The sequence below is a fragment of the Macadamia integrifolia genome, chromosome 13 (assembly GCF_013358625.1).
Source record: "Macadamia integrifolia cultivar HAES 741 chromosome 13, SCU_Mint_v3, whole genome shotgun sequence".
Classification (NCBI taxonomy): Eukaryota; Viridiplantae; Streptophyta; class Magnoliopsida; order Proteales; family Proteaceae; genus Macadamia; species Macadamia integrifolia.
The window spans coordinates 18331698-18339877 of NC_056569.1; the positions used below are offsets into that span (position 1 = coordinate 18331698).

General features: G+C 43.7%; 1 pseudogene; it reads right to left on the bottom strand.

Moving 5' to 3' along the window:
• Nucleotides 1-2596: 2596 nt before the first annotated feature.
• On the bottom strand, nt 2597-4561 carry LOC122059067 (annotated as a pseudogene).
• Between the last annotated feature and the right edge of the window lie 3619 nt (nt 4562-8180).

Here is an 8180-nt window from a genome sequence, read left to right on the forward strand (position 1 = left end):
AAAACTTCCCAAGACAATAAGACTTTATGAAGTTTAGCAGGTTGGTATCTTCCTAGGAAAAATAGACCACGACTGGCTATTATTGGACATTCGTGGAGTCAAAAACTTTGTCCATAATTCTTATGAAAAAAAAAAATTATAAGTATCATTCGCTAGTACAGCCAATCGTTAACAAAACAGAATAGTCTTTACCTTCTTCTTTGGATAACTTGAAGTCTTTACCTTCACCACACCAGTTTACGTTTAAAAAGAATAAAATCATTTACCCTTGCCCATCAAATTAATGTCAGATAATGCATTTAAATGAGTAATATTCTTTTTACCACTCTTTTAGGAGCAATCTTTCCTATCTTCAGCATCAAAAGTTGGTTAACCTATGAGGTGGCATGTGATTTCAAGTGATTACCAAAAAAATAGCGGTTCAAATAATCTGTTGTCAAGAACTTAAAAATGATTTAATTTATAAACAAAGTTTCCATACATCTACAGTCAAGTCAAGAATCTCATCTTATAATAACATCATGAATAGATAAAGAATTCTTTTCACTTGATTGGTGAAGAAAAAACCATCGTCTTGTTAATATTAAAAATGTGTAAAAGAGTCCTCTTATTCAAACATGATTTTCTGACACCGAGCTGGTCAATTAGGGCCTACTTTCACAAAACCAGCCACAAATCGGCCACCATGGAAGCTGACTCTAATATTTTGTGTTGGAGTGTTCAACATCCAAATTGGCATCCAATGACTAGAAAGACCTACTCACCAATTCAACACCCGATCCATGGGAGGACCCAAACACCAATTCTAACTCATTGGTGCACCCCAAGTCCTTTCAGCTATCAAATGGTTGGGGAACCCAATGCATTGGAAAGGAACTTCCTCTTTCTTTTCTTTTTTTTTTCCAACAATCATTAACTTTAACATTTCCAAATATTTTTCAAAACACATGGATCTCGCATTGGTTTGGAAAATTTCCCCTGACTAGTTAAATATACAGACAACATGTTCACAAAGTATGAACTCTACCAAACATTTTCACATAACAAAACAAGCCGTTGTTTCTCATAATAATTTACATAAGTTTGGTTTAACTCCAATGGATACATCTCCCACCCACTACCATTTAGAGTGCACCAAAGAACATTTATAAAAACAAATCCCAAATCATCAAAGTAGAACCAGTTATTTAATCCCCTTAAACAAGGATGTAATGTAAACACATCATATATTGATCAAATTCAGATATTCCATGTCCAGATATAAATACCAGTGAGTGGATATTGATGTGGATTTTCGATCAACCGTTTATTTTATTCTGAATTTTGAAATCCTAACCTTCTTTCGCTCAATGAATACAATTTGCTCTTAATCCATCTTTCTAAGTTGTCTTTAACTCTTTTTCTCATTCTCTAATTGATTATCTAATTGGATCGAATAATTATTTTCTGAATAATTCGGATTTATATTCACTTGCCCTTCTCTTTGTTCGGAAACGGGATACCCTAAATGAATAAGAATACGAATCCAAATTCGGATTTCAACTACCAATTTACATCCCCCAACCACCAAAGAAAAAATCAAAAGAAAAATGGCAAATAACAAGAAGAAAATACACCAACAATTCCTGCTCCTTCACAGTTCTTGGAACTCAAAACACTCAAAACAAGTCCAAAATTTCTCACACAAATAAAGATTAAGATCCTCTCCAGCACGAGGGACCAATGAGAGTTTTATCTTATTTTTGTTGACAATTTCAACAGAGTTAGTACCACATATTAACTAAGATTAAAAATGCATCTTAAACAGCTTCAGATAAACGACGAAAAGAAATATATGAAATCTCAAGTCAACCAAATTAAGGAGATAAAACAATACCTTAATCCACAGTTAAAGAAGAGCCTGGAGGAGCTTTTACCAAATAGCTGTATCAATGGTTACAAGCTTTCTCACTCAAAACATAGAAAGCAAGCCCTGAACAACCTGCTATGTACCAACAAGTACATGAACATGAACAAGTGTCACCCATGTTAAAGCCCGTACAAAAGAAAACACAAACCAAATCCAAATCCAAATCCAAATCCACCCCCACCCCCACCCCCACCCCCACTGCCTATTAAAAAAACGGATAAACAACAAGATCTTTCCCAAGCTCCTTGTGGGATGGGAAAATAGAAAGAAGAGAGAAACAGAAGGCTTTCAGTTATGGACCCTGTACATTAAATCCTCCCCTCGTCCCCTTCTCTTACAACTTGAATTATTGTCTGGAGTTCCAACAGAGCACCAAAATTAAGCTCCCCAGAAGAAATACTTCCAGTCGCAGACTCCCCAAAAAGAGTTTCAACATATTACACATGAAACATAACTATATGTTCTTAGAGCAAAAGAAACATGAGAAGAAAATTAAAAGAAAAAAATATATGTAAGTGGAAAAGGCGAAGAGATATATCTGAGGTAATAAACTAACCCCTAAAACAGGTATTCATTCCCCATACTTCCACTCCGTGCGCTACCACATAAAAAATGCGATCATGACCACCAGTGAGAAAAAGCATTCAACGGCGGCAAGTGAAGAAACTAACTACCCAACTACAACACTTAACTTCTAACATACACCGATTCAGAATTTACGTGACCACCACTGCCCCCACCATGGACATTAAATCCAGTGACAGGCATGGAGCGCTGAGCGAAATCCACCAAAAGCTTTCGTTGGTGGTCATCAGTGTGAGGAAGACACGCTCTTAACAGCTCCACTGGCATCTCTTTACTAATAGCCCTGGCTGCCTCTGCTCCAATAGCTGCTGTATTTGGTGGTGCTTGCATAAGCAATGACTGCACAATACTGTCATACTTTCTCACACAGTATTTAGTGAGCAGACCAAAGAAAGCATCAAAGGATGCCTGCCAAAGAGCCCGGTTGGACATGCTGTAGTTGGTAGCAACCTGAGGATCAGTTAGCAGCTCAGTTGCCCTCTCAAGGACAGATTTTAAGATAACAGAAACCCCATCTCCAGCAGTGCTACCAAGGGGACGGAGAGGAGGCTGTTCGGAGGAACAAACTACTGCAGCCAGACAAGCACTAAGTGCACTAAGATCCATGTTACGAACACATACAGAAACAGTTCTTGCAAGATTTATTGTTGTCTCAGTAGCTCCCATATCAGAAGGCAGGCCACCAAACAAGAACCTCAGGTGACAGAAAATTGCCATGCAAACAATCCGGATAAGCTCACTCCCAGGAATGAGGAGCTGTAGGTACCTTGACAGGAACTTCCGTCCCTTGGGAAGAGAGACTAACCTTAAGAACACGAGGTCATCCCTGGGGGCTGGTCCTACTGCATGGCCACCTTTGCCTAGTGGGTCAACTAGCTGGAGAGAGGCCGCAAGCCCCTCCAGTAGTACCTGCCTCCTCCTCCTCAGCTGAACTCCATCTTGTGGTTGATTGAATTCTAGAAGTCTATCAATATCATCCACATCAAGGAGGAGACACAGACCATCTTCAATCGTTATGCGTGCAGCAAGCATGGGTTCTTGTTCCAGAGGCTTCTCAGAAACTTTCTGGTCAACATTGCCTTCCCCAGAGTAAGCAGATGGAGGATCAACCTCAAGCAATGGACGAGGACGACGTATAGAAGAGAATGGAACCCTACCGAGGGCGTCAACTTGTAGATAAGCATGTGGTTCAGTATTAGCACGTGCACGGGAAGGCAGATCCCGTAGGTGAGTTGGGCAGAAATGGTGCTTCAGCCTTGCCCCAGCAGTTTTTTTTGCAAGACGTGCCTGGTGGTAGTAATCATCTATATACGGGTCATTGCTATGTGTAGCAGCATGCTGCATTCTCAGAATACTCTCTATCTCGTCAGCTGTCATATACTTCGACCTAAACTGTGGCCACCCATTATCACTCTTCTGGCTACTAGTATCAGAGCCCTGTTGAGAAAAACGCAGGTGCGGTCTTCCCCTCTGCATCGATCTAATTCTCTGGTCCCTCAGATCAGTCGCTCCAAGCATTGCCTCATACTTGCTAATTACATGTGGAGAAGGATGGGCATTAAATAGTTGCGTCTGCAGAGGTGAAAAATGAGCCAAAGATGGTTGACCAGGGTGATGCATTCTTTGTTGTTGCTACTGTTGTGACATTAATTGTTGGTGCATCAACCCACTCGGATGAGGCAATTGTTGTTGCAAGAAATTGTTCACAATGCTGGTGTTATCTCCAGAAAATAGACTAGCTTGGTTTCCCCAGTGGTTCTGCGGCCTGCTACTAATTGGGAGGCCTGAAGGAGTGAACTGTGGTAAATTTCCACCATAATGCAGCCCATGAGGCAAGCCAGACAAATGAAGCTGAGGATTAGAGAAAGGAGAGAGATTTGGAGCAGAAAAAGGCATCTGAGATCCTCCGGTAAGAGGTGGACTGTTTTGGTGGCGTGAATGGTGGTTTGGTGAAGCCTGCTGAGATCGGCCACCAGGAGGGTAGGAAGTGAAAGTTGATTTGGGAACTAAAATCGGTTCACTTGAGAAATGTTGCTGCTTGTTGAAATAGTCTATTGGCATTAACATTAATGAGTGTACAATGGTGCTCTTATATAGAGATTATAATTATTGAGTTATAGACAAACTCTATGATCACATGTGGGATCCTATTCCAACTCTGCTGTCTCATGAGGTAGTATTGGACTGCAAGTAATCTCTAGAGTTTGTGCTCACTGAAAATGCCTACAATGTAGGAGAGGTTGTTGAGTATGAGTATGACTCTAGAGGTTGAGTTCGAGTGGGACGCTAACTGTCCTGATACACCCCCTCAAGGTGGGGATTTGAATGGTCGAATCCGCAGCTTGCCCCGTAGAAAGGAGAACCGTGTAGAGCTGAGAGCTTTGGTAAGGATATCGGCTATCTGGTCATGGGTTGAAATGAACTGCACTTGAAGTTCCTTGGAGGCGACTTTATCACGAACGAAGTGGAAGTCAATTTCAACATGCTTGGTACGAGCATGAAAGACCGGATTGACCGAAAGGTAAGTGGCCCCAATGTTGTCACACCAAAGAATGGGTGCAATGGGAACAGTGATCCCTAATTCCTCAAAGAGAGAGCGAAGCCAAGTGAGTTCGGCGCAGGCATCAGCCACTGCTTTGTACTCAGACTCAGTGGAGGAGCGTGCAACTGTCTTCTGCTTCTTAGAGGCCCAGGAGATCAAATTAGAACCCATATAGATGGCATAGCCTCCTGTGGATTTACGATCCGTACTGTCACCAGCCCAGTCAGCATCAGAGAATGCTTGTAATTGAGGGAACTAGATTTGGAGATGAACAACCCATGATCCTTGGTTCCTTGGAGATAGCATAGAATCCGCCTTATAGCGCTCAAGGGAGCCATCTACCTTCCGTTTGATGCGGAACACCCACTTGCAGCCAACCAGATTCATAGTTTCCCTGTAAGGCAAAAGAGACCAAGTACCATTACGTAATAAAACATTAAATTCATCAGACATAGCAGAACGCCAATGAGGAACCTTGTGGGCCTGGGAGAAGCATGTAGGTTTAGTCGGGTCAGGTGAGGTGGTGGTAGAGAGGGTCAGGGGGTCAGCATAGAGATCGTGTAGGGTTCTGGTGCGACGGGGTGGGGTGGTAGAGGAGTCAAGGTTAGGGCCGGTTAGGGTTAGGTGAGGTGAGAAAGGAGGGGATATGGGAGAGGGTGGTTCGGGTAGGGGCGGGTCTGGGGTGGCAGGGAGAGGGATGGGTGGATTTGGGAGGGTAGGTAGAGGGCTAGGGTGAGGTTGAGGGGTAGGTATGTTAGGTGCAATGCCCCACGGGGGAGGGGTAGTAGGAGGGGGTTGGGTTGATGAGGATGGTGGTGCAGTGTGAAATGGGAAGGTAGATTCGTCAAATCTGACATGGCGAGATATGTAGATACGACGGGTGATGAGATCCATACAACGATAACCATGATGGGAAGGGCTATATCCTAAGAAAACACATGAGGCAGAACGGGGTTCAACCTTGTGATGATTGTAAGAACGGAGCCATGGATAACAAAGGCATCCAAATATTTTTAGAAAAGAGTAGTCCGGAAAATTGCCTGTAACTAACTGATGGGGGAATTTATTACCTGTGATAGAGGAGGGCATGTGATTGATGAGAAAGACTGCAGTTTCAAAGGCATAATCCCAGTAAGCCTGGGGAACAACGGCATGGGATAGTAGGGTAATCCCAGTGTCAACAATGTGCCTGTTACGACGTTCAACTGTTCCCTGTTGCTCATTAGTATGAGGGCAAGATAACCTGTGTTGGATGCCCAACTTGGCAAAATAAGATGGGAGAGTACGGAATTCTCCCCCCCCAATCAGTTTGAATGGCCTTGATGGAGCGAGAGAACTGACGTTCCACTAAGGCCTGAAAAGTACGAAAGGCAGAGTAAACATTAGACTTCAACTTTAAAGCAGTAAACCAAATATATTTAGTATGGTCATCAACAAATATAACAAAATAACGATTCCCATTTGAAGAAACTGTGGGGTGGGGGCCCCATACATCACTAAAAACCAAATCCAAAGGAGAGGAACTACGAGTACTAGTTTCATGTAGTGACAATCTACTAGCTTTACCCATTTGGCAAGCAGAACATAAAGAAGGAGATTTCACAAGTTGATGACCCGGTAACATAAGACGAAGCACACTTTCATGAGGGTGCCCTAAACGATGATGCCAGCGATTGAAAGATGAGGCAGAGGCCAGATTGGCATAAGGTGACGCTGGAACGGAATAGAGACCATGCTTACTGTGTCCAGTGAAGAGGGTTTGATTGGTCTTCAGATCCTTCACAGAGAAAAAAGAAGAGTGAAACTCAAAGTAAACATTATTGTCACGGCAAAACTGCTGAACAGATAACAAAGAACAAGTGAGAGTGGGAACATGTAAAACATTAGAAAGAGAAAAGGAACGAGAGGGAGAAGAGATGGAAGCAGTGCCTATGTGAGATATAGGAAGGCCCTTACCATTACAAACCACAAGTTGGTTATTACCTGTGTATGGATCATAGGTGGAGAATTGGGTTAAGTCAGGGGTGGAATGGTGGGTGGCTCCAGTATCAAGGATCCAAGAGGTGGTGAAGGATTGTGGAGGTGTGGGGTGATGGGGTGATGGGGTGGAGGTGCGATGGTAGGGGGTTGAGGGGTAGGGAAGGGTGTAGTATGGTAGGCGTTGGGTTGAGGTGGTGGCCGATTGTAGGGACGGGGAGGGGTAGGTAGAATGGCGGCTCTGGTAGGTCCTTGTGGGCAGTAGTAGCAAGTGTCTGCTTGATGATTAGTGCATCCACAGATTGTGCATGGATTGTGAGCAAATGCATTAGAGCGACCAAATCCACTAGCACGGCCAAGACCACGGCCTCGGGAGGAGCTTGTACCACGACCACCAGTGGAAGGAGGGCCACGACCTTGGTGAGTGACATGGGCTGATGCATCAATGGCAGGATCAACAATGGGAAGGCGTGAGTGGAGAAGGTTCTCGTGACTCATAAGGAGACCATGCATGTCGGTGTAGGAGATGGGCTCCTTTTGTGCCATCATAATGGAGGCAAGGGCTTGATAGTCAGGGTGTAGGGCCCGAAAGATGTGGATGTTAAAGTCTTCCGATGGGAGGGGCTTCCCTGCAGCTGCTAGCTCATCGGAGAGATGCTTGGCTCGATGGAGAAACTGAGTAATGGTCTCATTGGTTTGTGAACCAGATTTTGAAGGAAGACGTTGAGAGACAGAATCCTAGTTGTAGACGAAGAACTGAATGCAGCATGGAGGGCATCCCAGATCTCTTTGCTAGTGGTCCATCCGACTGCTAATGAAAAGGCCTCTTCAGAGAGAGAGGCGATGAGAAGGCTCATAATAAAAGCATCTTGTTCACGCCATGCCTTGGCTTTGATAGGGTCTTGAGGGCAACGATTGTCACCTTTGACATAGTCAAAGAGGCGTTGACCAGTGAGATAGGGTATAACCTGTGTGCGCCAATAAACATAATTCTTAGATGTGAGCTTTAGAGATATCATATGATGAGCACCAGATATGGATGTGGGAGGTGGGGATGGTTCGGCCATGGTAGAAGAGGGAGGAGGTGGTTCGGTCATTAGGGATTGGAGTATAGAAAAGGTATGTGAGGGGAAAATGGGAGAAACATGGGTTGGGGTTTTTTTTTTT